The sequence below is a fragment of the Callorhinchus milii genome, unplaced genomic scaffold (assembly GCF_018977255.1).
Source record: "Callorhinchus milii isolate IMCB2004 unplaced genomic scaffold, IMCB_Cmil_1.0 Scaffold2, whole genome shotgun sequence".
Lineage (NCBI taxonomy): Eukaryota > Metazoa > Chordata > Chondrichthyes > Chimaeriformes > Callorhinchidae > Callorhinchus > Callorhinchus milii.
In genome coordinates this window covers 32883202-32904028 of record NW_024704743.1, presented here as the reverse complement: position 1 = coordinate 32904028, position 20827 = coordinate 32883202, and the positions used below count along the sequence as shown (strand labels likewise).

The 20827-nt window shown below is 42.4% G+C and overlaps 1 non-coding gene across 1 annotated transcript; it reads left to right on the top strand.

The window, feature by feature from the left end:
* Positions 1-14083: 14083 nt before the first annotated feature.
* Positions 14084-14155, top strand: trnav-cac. The gene has a single exon. It is a non-coding gene; the product is annotated as a tRNA-Val (tRNA).
* The last annotated feature ends 6672 nt before the right edge of the window (positions 14156-20827 follow it).

The following is a 20827-nucleotide window of genomic DNA, read 5'->3' as shown; positions in this document are numbered from 1 at the left end:
CCTCTGAGTAAGAATGTTGTGGGTCCCACATCAGGACTCATAAGATAACACTCAAATGCAATGCTGGGATGTACTGCCTTGTTGGAGGTGCTGTCCTTCAGATGATGATATAGCTGGAAAGCTTTAGCTCAGTGGTTAAAGCACTTGTCTCGCAAGCGAGAGACTTGTCTTAGATTCCCGGCAGGATGAAATTTTAGGCAAGTTTCCTTACTCCACACGCCTCTGTTTAGCTAGCAGTAAGTAGAAACTCAATTGTTAGTTGATTGGCAGATCGCTTTATTGGGGTAATAATTCCTTAAAAAAAAATTGGTCACTCAATCCACAACTGACTGGGACACCTCTGTGTGCAATTGGCTGCCACGTTTTGCCCAAGAAATATACAGTCAATTCACTTTACAGTATATTCTGTGAAGCGCTTTGAGATGTTTCAAAGACATGATAAAATGCTATATCAACTGCAAGAATTATTATATTATTATTATATATGCGTATTCAACTGAGCCCCATCTACTGGTTCAGAGGGAAGCTAAATATCCCATGACATTATTCGAAAATAGAAGGGAATCTTGAAGTATATAGATTTTCAGTTCTTATTCTGCTGCCCCAGTTTCCTGGCCAACAAACTCCCACCACCCGCCCAAATAAAATTGGTCATTCAATTGATGGCTGTTTGTGGGACATTGCTGTGTGCAAAATTGGCAGCCACATTCGCCCACAAAACAGATAGTCACTGCACTTTACAGTATATCCCGTGAAACAGTTTGGGACATCTCCTTGATGTGAAAGGCACTTTACCAAAGGTAAGGATTATCATTATTTATTAGGTTTTTTNACAAATAATATCCCATTTTCTTCCTGACGATTGACTCCTTCAGTCATCCAATTATTGAAGTCAGTGTAATGGGTCTGTAGTTGCTAGTTATGGTTCTGCCACCTTTCTTGAATATGGAACCCAAGTTTGCTTGCTTTCCAGTCTGTTGGAACTCACCAGTGGTGACTGTCTCCCTCACAATGACCAAGAGGAGCTGCACAAATTTACTGTAAAACTCAAACCATTTTGTTCAGTTCTTGCCAGTATTTTCTTGCCACTGGCTCTAGCTTTACTTTACTGAGCCAGTGGGTAATTTTTGTTTGATCCCAGCTTGGTTTCAAAACCTACACCCAATCCTTGCCACCTTTCATTTCTGGAACATTGTCCGCTTACAATCTAACTCCTCCACAGCTAAAACACTCCTCTATGGAGTTATTCCTTTAACAGGAACCATTTTAACAAAAGTAACTTTAACATTTTTATTTGATGTGAATATTTTATGGTAATAAATGTAAACACTGGGATCTTTTTGCAGCACTTCATACATTACATAGTATTACCTGCATTAAACAGTTTCTGGGCATCCATTATCAGTCAATTCCATTTACTCATTCACTGTGAACACATAAAAAAAAGTCCCTTTTAACATGATGGCTTTGCTCTGGTGAACAGTTTATCATTACGTCTTACAAAATAAAGGTCACAATAGTACTGTATTTTGCTCTATTACCATTTACTTTTTAATAAACCAATATAAGGCATCCATCTGGTGCATTTGTCAATAAATTGGCTTACCTGCTTATTATCAACATTTCAGGTTGTATACAGAAGCATCACATGTTAATGTCATGACAACAGGTGTAAATACAAACTCACTTTACCCTTACAAGTACAATGTGAGACCTTACAACAAGACAACAACAACAAGATTTCATTTATAGAGCGCCTTTCACATCGGGAGGACGTCCCAAGCGCTGGACAGTTGGGTCGGGACCCGAGCAGGGGGGAAATGGTCAGGGTGAGGGAAGGGAGGGAGCGAGGAGAGGGCAGAGAGTTGAGAGGGGAGCTGAAGGTACGGTCGAAGAGAAAGGTCTTGAGACCGGCCTTGAAGGAGGAAAGGGAGGAAGCAAGGCGAAGGCACTGGGGGATGGAGCACTTCAAACATTACGCAGTAAGTCTAGGGGCTGAGAGGCTGAAGGCCCGGCCACCGATGGTAGGGCGTTTAGGGCGGGGATGTGGAGCAGACTGGAGCCAGAGGAACAGAGGGTATGGTACAGAGGCAGGTACGTAGGGGGATAGTAGGTCGGAGAGGTAGGGGGGAGCAAGGCCGTGAATGGCCTTGTAGGTGAATTCGATCCGCTGGGGATGGGGAGCCAGTGGAGGCGAGCGAGGGTGGGAGTGATGTGGTCGCGAAGCCTGGTGCGGGACAGTACACGAGCTGCAGACTTCTGAATGACCTTAAAAACTTCTGCCAAAGATTACAAAAATTAAAAGAACATACAGCATGGAAACAAGTCGCTCGGCTCAACCAGTCCATGCTGGTGTTTATACACCACGCAAGTCTTCATTTGGCTGGTCTGCCGAGCATGATTTAAAATTCTGTCGCCCACTACCTCTGAGTGTCCACTCCTCTGCCTTTCCCTCTCTTTGCCTGCCTTCAGATCGCACCTGAAGATTTTCCTCTTTGACCGTGTCTACAGCTCAGCCTTAAACTATAGCATTGTTAACTACTCCGAGACGTTACTGGAGAAGATACTAATGTTGATGATTTGGACCAAAATTCTACACCGTTGTATCATCCAATCTCCTCCTGTGGAGAGAGAAAGTTTGAAAATTGTATTTCATCCGTAACTCTTTCAAACATCGACATGTTATTGATTCATCTTTTGTTTGTCAGGACATGACATTTAAAGGGTAATTTTGACTTCTGCTCAAAGTTAAAAATACTGTGCATTCATGTGTTGTAACCGTACTGTGTGCTTAATCCTGTAGAGTCATAAGAACAACAACAACTTGCACTTATATAGCACCCTCCATGCAGGGTGAAGTCTCAGAGCGCTTAAAACCCTACCTGTAGTTTCTGATTACTCATGGGTTCCATTCCCTAGGATCAAACGCTTTACGATGTGCAATTAAGCAATTTCCATCCATTTGCCTGCTTTAAAAAAAGACAAACAAAACCCATGTGTTATCAACGCAGAAGCAAACATAGGTTCTAAAAATCTACAAGCCATTTCGCAAGATGTTTTCTTTACCCTTTGTTTTGACAGCTGGCAATGTACTAGGATCTAAACCAAGAGGCAGTGCAGTACATTGTGTGATGGCTTGATATCCACACTGTTTTCACATCCACAGTGTCCAAATAAAGGGTTGTATTGGACTTGCTACCTTATTTGTCAGGTCACAAGATCATTGTGGCGTTAGATTTATCAGCAATCATTGCGGCATTAGATAAATCAGAGATAATTGTGGGATTAAATAGTTCAAAGGTCATTGTGGGGTTGGATTCATCAGAGATTATTGTGGGGTTAGAGAGGTCAGAGATCATTGTGGGGTTAAATAGATAGAGGTCATGTTTTGGGTTATAGAGGTAGTAGACTATTGTGGGGTTAGATACATCACAGAAAATAATGTCCTATGAGTTCTGAAAATGGGATCTGGCCCAAAAGTTATCGACCTAAAATGTTAACTAATTTTCCTCTCTCCGTAGATGCTACGTGTTCCCAGCGACTTCTGTTTTTATTACAGAAAATGATGTTGCAGACTAGAATTGAGAGGATCACCTATCAGGCAAGTTTTTTTTCCTGTATTCTGTCCAGTTTGAGGGAAGAACAAGTCGAGTGGTATTCAGGTCTGGTCAGACTTGTAGCTCTTTTACATTACGAATATTCTGGGACAGGCAATCACACCTCCACAAGAAGCCCATGATGAGAAGTGATTAAATCTCCTGGCACTGAACTTTCCTTGATCTCCCTCTGACTGCACGGTGAGTAGATGTAGCTACATAATAAAAAGACTCATCACTTCAAGGAAATCATCACTTAGGAGCGTTCCTGGTCTCTCTTCGCAACAGTAACCCAATAACTTGATACAGGCCTCACCTGTCCCTTCAGAAGTGTGGAGTTTGAGGTTTTTGTTTAATAAAATGCCCATAGCAAAAGCAAATAAGTTGCACTTGTATAGTGCCTTTCCACATAGGATGAACTTCTCAAAGTTTTTTACAGGTATGATGGAGAGCACCAAGCAGAAAAATGTGGGATTGAAGGGTATTGACCAAAAGCACAGTCAAAGACATCAAGAGAGTTTTGAAAGCAGGGTGGGAGTGATGGGTACATGAAACCTAGTTCAAGAGATTGCTGGAAATAGATTTATTGTAGCTGAATAGCTGAGTTCCCATGATCTGGAGTATTATAAATCCAATTACCAGACGGAATTGTAAACAACATCATTAATACCTCCTGTTAGGAATCACTGCAATATAAAGCTTAATGCTAGTTCCTAAGTCAACATAGCACTAATCTCGGTAAGTCTATTAGCTGTTGCAAATGTACTTTTTTCACAAACAATTGGAGCCTATCTGCTACAGAAGTAATTGACAAAGAGTTGATAAACTGTGAAACCATATGTCAATCAAAGCATTTAAACCCACTTTGCAGAATTGTGAACATGTCAATCTTCATTTTAAATAAGTCAAGACACATTAAATTGCAAACACCTGGGCAAATGCAAAGTTTATAATATTTTTTCAATTAGTTTTAATGTTTTTTAAACAGTTTTAAGCCAAACAATTTTCATGTGCAATATCTTAGGGGCTAATTAAAAATGCTACTCCCATATGTATTGAGAATGAAGTGGCATTCAAGCAGTTTCCATCTAAGCATGCAGTAAGGTGCACAAAAACACAAATGCACACAACCAGATCTTCCATCAATTTTGTTTTGGAAGCAACCAAGGGCAGGCATCTAATTTGGATTTCTGCCGTCTGGTTTCCATTAGTTCTAAATTAGTGTGTGAGTGATGATTGTCTTATTGTGCACTTGACTAAATAAATCTGATTGTTGCAATTTTCTAAGCAATCTTATAATTTGTTGAGCATCATAGTCATGAATCGATATAATACATTGTTTAAGAAATTAGGTAGCCTGTGGTTAGAATATTATATTCAGTTTTGGACAACATGTTATAGAAGGGTATTGGAGTTGTGGGAAGAATGCAGCCTAATTTTACAAGGTTGATATCGGAGAGAAAAGGAGATAGCTATGAAAGATGTTAGGACTCTCTCCATTGAGGCAGAGAAGATGGGGGAATGCTAGTATAGAGGTGTTTAAGATGATGAAAGAGTTTGAGAAAATAACATTGAAAACTCATTGCACTGGTAGGGGATTCAAGGACCAAAGGGCATGAATTCAAGATTGTGATTTAGTGTGGAGTGTAGCTTAGAACAACAACATTACTTTTGTATAGCGCATTCACATCGGGAGGATGTCCCAAGGTGCTGGATAATCAGTTCTTTAGCCCCAAGCTGAGAGTCGGGATCAGGGATGGTGGAGGGCAGCGGGGGGAAAGAGGGTGACTGAAGGCACAGTCAAAGAGGAAGTTCTTGAGACAGGTCTTGAAGGAGGTAAGAGAGGAGGTGAGGTGGAGGGACTGTGGATGGAGTTCCAGAGGGTGGGGACAGACTGGCTGAAGGCCCGCCCACCAATGGTGGGGCGAGTGAGGCAGCGGACATGAAGCCTGCTTAGCGGAGGGAGTGGGCAGGATTGTAAGGGGTTAGGAGGTCACAGAGGTAGGGAGGAGCAAGGTCATGGAGGGCTTTGAAAGTGAGGACCAGGATCTTGAATTGTATCCTCTGTATTGGAAGCCAGTGGAGTCGGGCGAGGAAGGGGGTGATAGGGTCGCGGAGCCAGTGCGGGAGAGGACACGGGCTACAGAGTTCTGGATAATCTGCAGCCTGTGGAGGAGGAGATGGGGAGGCCAACAAGCAGGGAGTTTGCATAATCGAGCTTGAATGTTATGAAAGCATGTATGAGGGTTTTGTCGACCTGCGGTGTGAGACAGTGGCGGAGCAGGGCGATGTTGCAGAGGTGGAGGAAGGCAAAGGGGGTTATGCTACGGATGTGGGGTAGAAAGGTCAAACAAGATGCCGAGGTTCCGCACTGGTTTAGCAAGCTGGAATGTGCATCCTTGGATGGTAAATGCTGTCAGTGCCTGAAGTGTGGAGGCGCTGACAGGAGTCAATCAGGAGGGCCTCGGTCTTGTTGACATTCAGCTGTAGAAAGTTAGCTCTCATCTAGGACTTGTTGTCTGACAGACATTCTGTCAGCACAGCAGTGGTCCCGGAGTCGAGGGTGGAGGCAGAAAGATAGAGTTGGGTGTCATCCGTATACATGTGGAAATTGACCCCATGTTTGCGGATGATGTCACCAAGAGGGAGCATATAGATATTGAATCGGAGGGGACCAAGGGCAGAGCCCTGAGTGATGCCGCACAAGACGGTGCGGAGGCTAGAGGAGAAGCCGTTTGTGGAGATCAAGTGGAGATGGTGTGAGGTCGGATCCGAACCATTCAAGGACAGAACCATAAAGGTTGAGCTAAGAGGAGAGGCAGTGGAGGAGGATAAAGTGGTCAACGGTATCAAAGGCAGCAGAGAGGTCAAGGAAGTCAAGGATCCCTGACTGTCCAGCACCTTGGGACGTCCTCCTGACATGAAAGGCGCTACATAAATGTAATTTATTATTGTTGTTGTAGATAAGGAAGAGGACGGGGCCAAGAATGGCCAAGGGTACCCTACAGATGATTGGGCGGGGGCAAGAGGAAAAACCATTTGCCAAGATGAAGTGCTTGCGGTTAGTTAAGTAGGACTCGAACCACGCAATAAGGTGGATGAGGGAGAGAGGCGGTGGAGAAGGATGGCGTGGTCAACTGTGTCAAACGTTGTCCAGGAGACTGAGGAGGCAGAGGGAGCCCTGGTCATAGAGAGAGAAAGAGGATGTCATGTGTTACTTTGACGAGCGCTGTTTCTGTGCTGTAGGTTGGGTGGAAACTGGACTGGAGGGATTCGAGTAGGGAGTGGAGAGTGCGTTATGAGCAAAGTTGGTTTGCAACAGCGCAGAGAGTAATGGGAGAGGTTCTGAAGAATTATTTCTCCCAGAAGGTTCTCAGGGCATGGAATAATTCACCAGATCAGTCAACTGGGCCATTTAAAAAAGAATTGGACAAACACATGCAGAATAAGGGTGTTGGAGGGTAAGGAGACGGAGCAGGGGAAAGAATAAATAAATTAGATGGACGGACAGACAAAAAAAAATTGGGGTTAGGACACATGGCTTCTTGGTGGAGCAAATACCAACACAAAAATACTGCCTCATACATGTGATATCTAGGAAATGTCTACAGAATCTTGCCCATGGATATACCCTTTTAACCAAGGAAATAATAATAATAATAATATAATAATAATCCTTGCATTTGATATAGCGCTTTTCACGTCGGGAGAATGTCCCAAAGCGCTTCACAGAACACACTGTAAAGTGAATTGACTGCATATTTGTGGGCGAACGCGGCAGCCAATTGCGCACAGCAGTGTCCCACAAACAGTCGTGGATTGAAAATGACCAATTTATTATTGTTTTTGGTTTTGGAGGGATTATTATTAGGCTCTGTGTGGAGTAAGGAAACTTGGCCAAGGTTTCGCCCTGCCTGGAATTGAACTCAGGTCTCTCACTTGCAAAGTGAGTGCTCTAACCACTGAGCTACAGAACTCCAATGATTGAACATGGATTCAGCACAACAAATATTATTGACGTAAGTGTTTTGGAAAAGTACTGCACTGTCAGACGTGACATCCTTGGGATGAGACATTAAGCCAAGGTGCCATTTTCTTGTTCAGTTGGAAATTAAAAGATTCCATGGTATGATTCGAAAAGAGAAGGAAGTTTTCCCGGTGTCCTGGCCAACAATCCTCCATATAAATTGATGAATCACTTCATAGCTGTTTATGGGAGCTTGCTGTGCTCAATCGGCTCCTACAAATGTCAGTCACTATACTTGACAGCAATTCCCTGAATAGTGCTATGAGATGTCTAAACTATGGGCCCTATATCAAAACAAGAATGATTATTAATACATCTCTCTGGCCATTACAACTCATTTCCATTGCCTTAGATCCATTTCACACTGGAAATGGCAACATTTTTAGTATCTTTCTTCCTCAAATTGCTGGTCATCACTCCTTTCATCTTACAGCTTTAATAAATAGCTGTTTAATCTGCATAATCATGCCAGGAAACATAGCATTGGGGTAATGGCGACTTTTGTTTGAGTAATAGTACATACAGTCATATTATTAGGGCTGTTAGTCCACGTTAAAATAATTACTATAATTTTAGCGTTTTTATCCCATTGAATGGATCAAATCACTCAACTTTAAAGCTTCTTTCTTGCATGGATTGTAGTGTCAAGTTACCACAGGCTCTGCAGCTGGGAGTGCTTCAGTCTGATCCAAAGACATTTCAGTCACCACCTGCTTTGGAAGATTTGCTCAACAAGTTTGCCACATTTTCCAGAGGAGCTGCTCAGAGGAGCCCTTCATCGGGCTTCTATTGTAGACCTTAAGCAAAATATGTTGCAGTTTAAGAACTTAATTAATGTCAGCGTTAAGTAGCTTTAAAGAGTTTAAAAATAACTGATCCAAAGAGCTGTAATACGCTAAATTAGCTCTCTCAAGACAAATGTAAACAGCTTTGAAAATTGTTTTTCGTTTGTCAATGGATCTTTTTGCAAATACCAAGGACATCACAATCATCCAAAGGTTATAGTACAGATTCATTCAAATGACTCTAGAGATGGGAGAATGTAGCTATGTGGTGAGACTTGAAAAACTCTGGCTGTTTTCATCCAGGCGGAGGAGGTTAAGGGGGAAGTCCAGCAGATTAATAAAATTATAAATGCCTTTGAAGGGTTAAAATGAGAGACTGATGTATTTCCATTGATTTGCAAATTAATGACAAGAGGGTATAAGTACAATTGCAGTATTTTTATGAAGTAACAGAGAGGGTTGATGAGGGTAGTACAGTTGATGTAGTTTATGTGGATTTTCAAAAGGTATTTGATAAAGTGCCACATAAAAGACTTGTAAGCAAAATAGAAACCCACGGTATTAAAGGGACAGTGCATGGATACAGAACTGGCTGGGAGACAGAAAGCAGAGAGTGGTGGTGAATGGTTGTTTTTCTGACTGGAGGGAAGTGTGCAGTGGTGTTCCCCAGGGGTCAGTATTGGGACCACTGCTGTCTTTGATCTACATAAATGACCTGGACTTGGGTATATGGAGTACAATTTCCAAGTTTGCAGATGATACTAAGCAAGGAAAAGTAGTAACCAGCGAGGAGGATAGTAGCAGACTGCAAATGGGCATAGGCAGACTGGTAAAATGGGCAGACACGTGGCAGATGAAGTTTAATGCGGAGAAATGCAAAGAGATGCATTTTGGGAGGAAGAATGAGGAGAGGCAATGTAAGCTGATGGTAGAATCTTAAAGGGGTGAAGGAACAGAGAGACCTGTGGGTTCATATACATAAATCTTTGAAGGTGGCAGGACAGGTAGATAAAGCTGCTCAAAAAGCATACGGGATACTGGGCTTTATAGATAGGGGCATAGAATACAAAAGTCAGGAAGTTATGATGAAGCTTTATAGGTTAGGCCTCAGCTGGAGTACTGTATTCAGTTCTGGGTACCATACTTTAGGAAGGATGTCAAGGCATCGGAGAAGGTGCAAAGGAGATTTACCAGGATGGTACCAGGAATGAGGGACTTCAGTTATCTGGAGAAGCTAGAGAAGCTAAGATTATTCTAACCTTTGAGCAAAAAAGTTAAGAAGAGACTTAACAGAATTATGAGGGGATTCGATAGGGTGAACAAGGGGAAACTATTTCCACTGACAGGTGGGTTGTTAACCTGAGGACACTGATTTAAAATAGTTGTTAAAAGAAACAGAGGGGAGGTGAGGAGAAATTTTTTCACTCAGCGAGTTGTTCGGATCTGGAATGCATTGCCTGAAAGGGTGGTGGAAGCCAATTCGATAACAACTTTTAGGAGAGAAGTAGATAATTATTTGAGGAGGACAAGTTTGCAATCTATGAGGAGAGAGCAGGGGAGTGGGATTGATTTGGATAGCTCTTTTCAAAGAGCCAGCACAGACACGATGAGCCGAATGGCCTCCTTCTGTGCTGTATAATTCTATGATTTTAGGAATTCAAGGATTCAAAGTGGAGAATAGAATACAATTTTTACACATACATACACAGGAATACTGTGTTTTGCAATTGCCACAAATGGCCATTGAAATCAAGTCATGTGCAAGAATTATTATTATTTTATCGTAAGTCCATAATGGCAAAAGAAAAATGAATAAATACTTCAGGAAAATAATGTTAAAGGGTATGAGGAAAGAGCAGAGAAATTGGATGAGAGCAGAGAGCTCCAATGGGAAAGCTAGCACCAGTGCAGGCACAATGTAAATTAGAGTTAAGTGGTTTACAATTGCAGTATTTGGTTACAAGGCTATATCTTTCTTAAGCAACAGCAGGATATTGTGCTACCAAACCAACAATCACTGCTTAGTGAAAACCTTAACATTTCTGCCCCTCGGAAACATAATCTTTTTGAAGCAAAAAATATCAAAGTATTTAAGGTAAAACTTGCTGTAAACATGAGGGAGAAGGGAATAATGTGATATAGGTGAGGGGAAGAGGAGGGATGGGGGTCGTGTGGAGGATAAATGCTGACACGGACTAGTTGGGCCAAATAGCTTGTTTCCATGCTGAATCATTCTGTGTACCTGTGACAAGGCACGTGATTTTTTCAGCCACTTGGAGCCCGCTCTCTGGAACTCTATTCCCAGGACCGTCAGACTCGCTCCCTTCCTCCCCTCTTTCAATGTACGCCTCAAAACATACCTTTTTGACAGCACTTTGGTCATCTTTCCCCTTCTCATCCCCCACCCAGCTTCCACCCTCAGCTCCAGTGCCTAGACAAAATTGTCAAGCGCTTTGGGGCATTCTCCCAATGTGTAAGGTACTGTAGAGGTGTAAGTTGTATTGTACAGCATGTGACTCTATGTAATCTTGAGTGAGAAGCATCACTTAGACAGAAGAAAAAGGTTAATTTAATTTGGTAGGGGCCTTGTCAATGGCTAGGAAGCAGAAACTCTTGCAGTATGGAACAGCTGAGAAGTCACTTAAAAAGTAAATGTTACACAGCATCACCAACTGAAGGCCCACATTTCCACTGTGGCTCTTCATCACCACAAGAAACTGTCTGATCTGAAGCAGTTTTTTGGGGTTATTTTATTTAATCTGACGAATTAATTGGAAGGATTGTTGTTGGCCAGGACGTTCTCTTTTTTGAATCGTGTCATGGAATCTTTAATGTCATCTGTACAGGCAGGTAGGATGTGGATTAACATCTTATCCATGGGAGAGCACCTTCAACAGTGCAGCACTCCCCAAGTACCTAGCTGGACGTCAGTGTAGACCTGCTGTGACCAACCTGTGGTCCGTTGGCCGAAAGTGGCCTGTGACCGTCAAGAAGTGGCCCGCAGAACATTCGCACGAGTCTGGGTATGTCCATGTTTGATCGGTAGTGTGTTTTCAGTGTTTTTCTTGATTGGATATTTCTTGATTTATGGAATGAATCAAGAAATCTTCAATCAAGAAAATGTATTTTGTTGGCCGACCATAAAGATTGGCCACCGCTGGTGTAGACTCTACAAGAGGTTTGCATGCACAGTCTTTTGAACGAAAAGCAAGAAGTGTTAGCAATTGAGCCAAGCTGTTCTTTTCGTTGTTTTGACCCAACCCCTGATGGGGATCAGGGATTACTCATTAAAGTCATTAAACACATATTAGGGCCTTCATCACTTACTTTGATTTATTTTACTTAACTTGGGTGTGCTGGGTTCGAGGATTAAACTAATCATTTCCTCTCCTCTCAGCTTCACCTTCATGATTCTGTCCTATCCTGGTTTTACCTACTCCTATCTGTTTTATCCCTGTGACTCCACTTTGTTGCTTCTAATGGCTTCTCCCCAACTCTGCATTTATTATGCCCAATGCTTTGCTTACTGGACTACCCAACTCTTCCCTACACAAGATGCAGACTATCCAAAACTCTGAAGCCCATATCCTTCATGGTTTTGCCCACAAAATATATAGTCAATTCACTTTACAGTATATTCTGTGAAGTGCTTTGAGACGTCTCAAAGATGTGAAATAAGGCATGTGCAAGTGCAAGAATTATTATTATTATTATTTCAAAGATCATTTCAAAGATCAGTCTATCACCCACATCTTTGCCCAGCTCCATTGGCTCCCCATCCCTCATTGGATCAAGTTCAAAATCCTTGTTCTCACATTTACTTCCCTCTACAGTCTTGTCGCTCTGCGACCTCCTCAACCATACCAATCCCTTCACTCAGCAAGCATCGGCCTGGTTCATGTCCCCTATGCCTAACCACCCCACCATCGGCAGTGGATTTTCAGGCTACCTGTACCCACCTTCTGAAACTCCATCCCAGAATCCTTCTGACTTGGTCGGCTTTCAGACATTTCTCCCCTCCCACCCTCCTTAGCTCCCAGCTCAGTGGTAAGCGTTTTGAGATGTTCTCCCGATGTGAAAGGCACTGTATAATTATAAATTTGTATTGTATTGTTTTTAAGTGCATACTCAGAAGATTACAAATTGGTGAGAAAACTCTCTGAGTTGGCAAGTGATTCCGAGCAGCTATATATCTCAGAAATAATAGGTTTTGAACTTTTTATTGCCTGGGACTTCTTTTTCGATTGATTTCTGGATCCAGAAATTAAATGACCGTTGCTAAGGAATAATGCACACGAACAATCAATACATTTACTTTTGTCAATATTTAAATTTCGTCAATCACCAAATTACCGCTAACGTCTCAGCTCCCTTGGTGAGGACTAAATAGCATTACACTGTTAGGAAAATAGATTCTTTCAGACCAATGAATAAATTTACTGCAAATAATCAAATTAACTCATACTCGATTTTCCAAAGTGAATTGACTCTCAATATATTTTGTTTGTACTGCATTAATGGCAGTGAACCATAGTGTTGTTAGTAGCAATTCACTACAACTCATGTGGTATGAATGAGGCCTGAGAGAGCACAAACTGTGCTGAAGCCACGATCCTGAAAGCTCTTGGAACAGGTGTTTTTAGGAGTGGCATGATTCATGCTGGCTTAGGGTTAGAGCAATGTAAACAGGGCCATTGTGAATTGCACTTGGGCTCACTGCCTTTTCAGAGCTCTTGGGACATCCCTTTGAGAACAAAGCACTTGTCAACGTAACATTTTAGCATCATGAATGAGATAGCCTCAAGCAACTCCTGAATAGCACTGAAAACAAACATCGGATTTTAGTGCTCTGTGCAGGCAGATGTTTTGTGTTGTATTTTCCAGCTCGAATGAAAGTAACGTGAGCAGCCTCTATAAACTCTCATTCTGTCCACTTAGCTCCCAGCTGTATTCATCTTCTGTTCCTGGACTCCATCATGTTCCAGTACCATTTCTACTCCCTCGTCTCCCCTTTGCTTCACTGTCACCAGCCTCCCTGTTGACTTCCAAACAATTCCTATTCAGCATTTCATCCAGGCCTGTTCTAGCTGATTTGCCTCCCACAACCTTTCCTGAAGACCCTTAAGCTCGCAGGCCCCTGCCAAACTCACCTCTCCATGTCCTGAACCCCCATGTTCCCCTTCTTATTATGTTGCCCCATTTCCATTTTGTTTTCCCATTGACTATGCTTCATCAGTTGCGCATGTTTCCATGCCAGCCTTCCACCTCCCTAACTCATTCAGAACTGTAGTGTCTTGTCCATTCCCCTCAATTGTGTCCATGTCGGCTCATCAGTTTTTATCTGTTCCCCTTTGCTCCTACGCTATGTTCATCCTTCTCCTCTCTAACTTGTGCCATTTTTATTCACTTAACTCTCTTTTAGATAACTTGTTATATTGGGATTCATTCAAGTTTGCCCATGGGAGTAATAATAATAATATTAATCCTTGCATTTGATGTAGCACCTTTCAATTTAGCAAGATGTCTCAACGTGTTTCACAGGAATGACTGTGAAGTGTAGTGGCTGTATTTTGTAGGAAATTCAGCTCCAGGAGTAGACTTTGTCAGAGCAGGGCTCCTGTGCATCAACATGATGCATTTCTGGTTACTGGAAGGGAATCTTTGTTTGTATGTGGCGTCCTGTAGCTCAGTGGTTAGAGCACTCGCCTCACAAGTGAGAGACCTGGGTTCAATTCCCGGCAGGGCGAAACCTTGGGCAAGTTTCCTTACTCCACACACCTAATAATAATCCCTCAAGAAAAAAAACTAATAAATTGGTCACTCCAATCCATGACTGTTTGTGAGACACTGCTGTGCACAATTGGCTGCCGTGTTTCACCCACAAATATACAGTCAATTCACTTCACAGTATATTCTGTGAAGTGCTTTGAGATGTCTAGAAGACGTGAAAAGTGCTATATCAAATGCAAGGATTATTATGACCTCATATCAACCTGCCCGGTCCTTCCGCTCAGCAAGCTCTGGCCTGCTTCACGTCCCCCACCTGGCCTGCCCCACCATCGGCGATTGGGCCTTCAGCCTCTCTGCCCCCACCCTTTGGAACTCCATCCCACAGTCCTTTCACCTTGCTCCCTTGCCTCCTTCAAGACACGTCTCAAGACCCTCCTCTTTGACCTTTCGGTTGCTTTCCCTACCCTCCTGGCCCTCCACCCCTCCTGATCCCAACCCTCTGCTCGGGTCCAAATCCCTCACTTTCCAGTGCCTTGGGACGTCCTCCCAATGTGAAAGGCGTTATGCAAATGTAATTTGTTGTCTCGTTGTTGTGTCAATATAATATTTGATACATCCTTCCCCATTTATTTTGCCTATTGCTTGCCTTGTAAATAAACCTTCACCACGGTACATAAGACTTTATTTGAGACCTGAGTAATGTTTGGAAATTCAGGCGCAGTTGACGAACAGAAACCTCACCAACCACGTTAACTGTAGCTCTTTCCTACGGTTGCGACTAACGTGAATATAAACCAAGCTCTGATCCGCCAAGGAGCTGGCTCTGGGCAATGCCTTTGCCTAGGAACAGCTCATCTAATTCACTTCTCAGCCAGGGAATGGTGTGTAATTTGAAGAACTACAAAAGGGTAGAAGCAAACCATATATTTAACAAATGTTATTGATACTACAATATTAGCCATTGCAACATTAATGTGCTCCTCACAACTACTGTGTGAGCAGCCGCTTCACAGCACGCAGGACAATAGGCAATACAGTAGTCTAGTGTGTTTTATGCTAATGTGCTTGGTATCTTGGATTTCCTTCTTTTCTGAGCCAAAATGCTGCCGTAATTAAATATTAAATATTAATCAGATTTTAATTAACTGATGAACCAATATTTTTTTTCTGATCCTTTTTTAAGAGAAAGAGTCTCAACATCAATAGCCCCTTTTTTTAAAAAATAAATGGTGATATCAAATGCCGGCTCTGTGAGATTATTCAAAGAGTAGATTAGCCACAGAGGTCAGGGATCAAACTGAGATGATAATCCCAGGTTTGGATGCTGGCCTGTAAATTATTTGTTCTCCAGCTGGCCAGCAGTCAAAGCTACAATTGGTCTGAGCTTTTCTGGGTTAGCAAGGATAAAATCAGACAGGGCTCCAGCTTCAACTATAAATACATAGTCACTACACTTTACAGAAAAATCTTGTGAAGCTCTTTGAGACATTTCAACAACACAACAACTTGCATTTATATAGCATGCATCACGCAGGCTAGCATCTCAGCATCTGACATCAAGCCAGGGAATGGAAGGGGGTGACCATAAGCACAGTTGAAGAGGAAGAGCGTTCCAGAGTTTCGGGGCGTAGTGGCTGAAAGCACGGCTTTCAACGACATGATAAGGCGCCATATCCAATGTAAGGACTATTATTATTATGAGGTCCAAAAATTCTCAAGGCCTCCGAATTAGAGCAATTGTCTTAAAATTTAAGATTCTGCAAAATTTTGGAAAAGTTTTAAATATGTCTCACTTTTGAAAATGCGTTTGCTCTGCAGTTCCTTTTTTTAGAATTTTTCTACCAAGCATTGGTTATATTTGCTGGAGACGTGAGGTTAAACTTGTGTGCTACCAAGTGGTTATTAAATATCTAACTAAAGTGCAGTGCAATGTTATGCAGAAGTTTGGCAGATCTGAAATCCCCGATGTGACACCTCACTGAAAGATTAAATTAGATCAAAAGGGCCAAGATTAAGAATAACGCGTCAGATTTCATTTCTTTCCCAAAGTGGCACTAGATATAGAAAGTGACACTGGATAAAGAATTGGAACGTGGGCTGAGACAGTGGGGTAGGAAGAACAGCTGGGGATCAAAACTGATGCCTAGGTTACACACAGGTTAGGTAAATCTCAGGAATAGGCCGGGGAGGTTGCGGAAGTCGGAGCCATAGATGAGAAAGTATTGACAGGAGGCCAGGAATATTGCTTCCGTCTTGTCAGCATTCAGTTTCAGAAAGTTGGCACTCATCCAGGCCTTGATGTCTGACAAAGTAGCTGACAGAACATCAGTGGACACAGCTGGATGAGGAGAAGATTTCAATGTCATCCGCGTGCATGTTGAAGTTTACCCCGAGTGTGTGGTTGACATTGCCAAGAGGGAATGTGGAAATAAAGGGGGCGGGAGGAAAAAACATTTGCAGAGATGAAGTGATGGTGGTTGGTTAAGTATGACTCGAACCAGGATAGTGCAGTCCCACTGAGGTGAATGAAGATGGAAAGGCAGTGGAGGAGGATGGCATGATCCTATAACTATACTCATCGCAAAGAGTATTTGCAACAAATGACATTTGCATAGCGCCTTTCACGTCGAGATGATGTCCCAAGGTACTGACCAATTGTACCTCAGCAGCAGAGAGGTCCAGGAGGACAAGGAGACAGAGGGGCCTCTCATCACAGAGAGAAAGGACATCATTTGTGACTTTGACAAGTGCTGTGTGGGCAGGACAGAATCCAGATTGGAGGGACTCGAGTATGGAGTGGAGGGAGAAGTGTGAGAGAGTAGGTTGACAACAATGTATTTCAGGATTTTAGAAATGATGGGTAAGTTAGAAGTGGTCCAGTAGTTTGCAATGTTAGGGGTATCAAGGGTGTTTTTTTTTGAGGATGACAAGGGTTTTGAGGGGAGTGGTCCTGAGCCTGCAGAGAGGGGCTGGGTAACTGTGTCAGCCAGCAGAGGCAGAGGAGGGATCGTTGGTGATCAGCAGCTCATCGGGGAAGGGGTTGAGGCAGCAGGTGGTGGGCTTTGAAACAAGATGATGGTTGAGAGGAAGGAAGGAGAAATGGGGGCAAAGTGGTCTACAAAGTGGTGGGGACAGCCGGTGGAGCCGTGATGGAAAGCGTGGGTAGAAGGAATGGAGGTGGGAGTAGAGGTGCTAGGGGACATGGGGGAGGAAGAGGAGTCAGCCAAGCAGATGTTGTCCATCAGCTAAATCTGGGAACATTTGACACAAGGAGGGCACAGCTGTAGATTCTGAGTAATTGTTAGATTTGAAATGGGGAAGGTAGACTTTAAAACTGTCCCTGTTAATGAAGGAAAATAATGCTGTACATCTTTCTTTAACGCAGGATTATGTTGAAAAGTTTTGGCAGGATTATGGAGCAACTCTCCCAGAAAATCAAAATGAATGTAAGTTTTCCAATGTTTGTGAAATGTTTGGCTTTATCTTTATACTGTTGGTGAATGCAGCAAAACAACTCCTTTTATCATGTGCCCAAAATCTAGGGCTGTGATGAATTAAATAAATATTTGAATGAAAAGGTACTGCATTTGGAATCTTGTAGCTTAGTGGTTAGAGCGCTCACCTCGCAAGCGAGACATCTGGGTTTGATTCCCGGCTGGGCGAAACATTAGGCAAGTTTCCTTACTTCACATGCCTCTGTTTACCTGGCAGTAAGCAGGAACCCGGTTGTTAGTTGATTGGCGGATCGCTTTTCCGGGGGTAATAATTCCTTAAAAAAAACTTGGTCACTCAATCCACGATTGTTTGTGGGAAACTGCGGCGTGCAATTGGCTGCCATGTTTCACCCACAAAAAATATACAGTCAATTCACTTTACAGGATATTCTGTGAAGTGCTTTGAGACGTCTCGAAGATGTGATAAGGCACTATATCAAATGCAAAGATTATTATTTTTATATTATATGATTTATTCATGTTTGTGTTTGTTCCTCCAAGGAACCAACCATTTTAATCCCAATTCTTCCTCTTGGTACTCCGCTCTTTCCCCATACCCTCTTACACCTTTCCTCTGCACATGTTTGTCTAATTCTTTTTTAAATGCTCCAATCTTTTCTTCTCTAACAATCCCCTTTGTCAAGGCATTCCACACCCAGACAATCCTCTGAGAGAAGAAGTTTTTCTGAATCTCTCTGTTTACTCCCTTCGATATAATCTTGAATTTCATCTCTCTTGTTCTTGAATCCCCTACCAGTGGAAAGTGTGTTCACTGTTAAATCTCTCAAACCCTTCTATTATCTTGAACCTCTATCATATTACCCCTCAACCTTCTCTGCTCTAACGGGAAGAACCCTAACCGCTCTCACCTCTCCTCATTTCATTCTGAAAATGGTCAACCATACACAACAAAACACTTCTTTGCGATGAGTATAAGTATAGGTTTAACTTGTGCAATTGTTTTACCATGAAATGCAATGTGTAGCATATATGGTACAAATTGTGTATGACACAATTTCCTGGCCCTTGGAGAGGAGTAAAATACTAAAACATTGCCAAAGAGCCACTTTATTCCATGTGTCTCATATTTGTAACTTAATTTGCCACATACCACAATTTGCTAATGAAAAGCCTCTAACCAGAAATCTTTACACAAATCCCACACACATATTTCTATCATCCACTATCAACTTTTATCTGTCTTTGCAATTTTCAAGCTGCAATCCTTGCATTTGATATCACACCATTCACATTGGAAGGACTTTTCAAAGAGCTTCACTGGATTTTTTTACTGTACAGGTTAGTAATGGTGTTTTGTTTTGGCAAACTCAGCGTGCAATAGTGAAAATAGATTGTTGCTGTGTTCCTCCAAACTTCAAGATCTAATTGTTTCAATGCAAAAGTGTTGCAAGAGAATGGGCACCAAAGAGAAAATCAATGGGGAAATGTGAAACCATGTTTGAATAAATATGAAAGTACTGTGAAATCAGTGCAGCTGCTTTTTAGGAGAGATGAAGCATGTAGTGATGGCAATCCAGTATTCAAACTGACTAACTGTAAAAGAAAATCAATTACTTCATATTAGAATTAAATTCTCCTCTTTCTTAGCTTTTTCAAAGTGGCACAGTATTGTGTAGGACCAGAATACTGTCGTTTAAACATCCCGATCTTTATTCTTTATTCATACTCTTTATTTTCTTTTAAGGATACTGTAATTGTAAATGGTTCTTTGCACATCGCACAGCTCACTCTGTGACTACACGCAGAGTGATTACCTCGTTGCCTCCAAAGCAACTTAATTGAATAGATAGATGGTTTGTAGCTATGAGAGCAGAATCCCTGAGTATCATAACAACGTATCCTAGGTCTTTAGAAATAGTTTGGAGAGGAAAGAAACAAAGGGGCCCACAGTATAACAGCAAGCTGTGTGCCCCAACTGAAACATGTTTGTGGTCCTCATAAGATCACAGCAGAGGTTCAGATGAAGAAGCCCATTTGATCTCATCCTTCCAGAATACCCACTCTGCAGTCTGCCCATTATGGCATCGATCTCTTTGTTGATTGAGTCCATCGTGCTTGCTTCAACCACCCTTCCCATTCCCATGTTCCAGTCATCAAATACCCTCTGGGTTGATATGGTGGTGTCTGTCTTGAAATATGCCTGAGCTTTTTCCCTCTTATTCTACAGCCCTGACGTATAATAATAATCAAAATAATATTTTAAAAATCCTTGCACTTGATATAGCGCCTTTCATGTTGTGAGAATGTCTCAAAACTGTTTACAGGATTTTACTGTAAAGACTGTATTTTGTAGGCAAAAGCATTTCTCTAAGTAGTACGCGAGGACCATGCTATACTTCCATTCGAACCACTGTGCAATGGTCTGTGTAATGTGGATTATACAGGAGTACAACACTTACATATGGAGGCATCCCCTCCCCAGTATGATTCAAACTGTATATGTTGCAGTGTTCATTGAGAAATTGTGAATTAAGCAGAATAGGAGCATTCCTGATGAATCACCCAATGCTGTGATGGAGGCGATAACAGGTGAAACCCCAAGATGCATCAATGGTTGGTTTCAAGTCTCTTATAAGATCTATTATGTCTTGAGAAGACAGCTTCCATTAGTAGCATCAGTAAAGTATCTCAGATGCAGCACTCTCTGTGCTGTCATAGCCCTGAATCATTGACAGTAGACATTATTCGAGAGCACAAAATCCACAAAATTACAGCACAAGATTGCTGTCCCTGGTACAGTCAAATTAAAGTCACTCGCAGATTTAGCGAGAGGGTGCTTGCATCCCCAGCAGCCATCCACCACCATTGCCACTTCAACTAAGAAAGAACCTAGTGGGCTGCATGCACAACCACTAAGGTAAAACCCACAACACACAAATGGCAAACACAGCAAACACAGACGCAAAGCAAGTTAAGCATGAACCCTGCAGGCACATTACAACTGGACAGATTGATATTTATTATACTATGTCTTGCAGTCTGTTAATCTTACATGAATAGTATCAACAACAACAAGATTGCATTTATAGAGCGCCTTTCACGTCGGGAGGACGTCCCAAGGCGCTGGACAGTTGGGTCAGGACCCGAGCAGGGGGTAAATGGTCAGGGTGAGGGAAGGAAAGGGAGGGAGCGAGGAGGGGAGGGAAGGGAGGGAGCGAGGAATGGGTAGAGAGT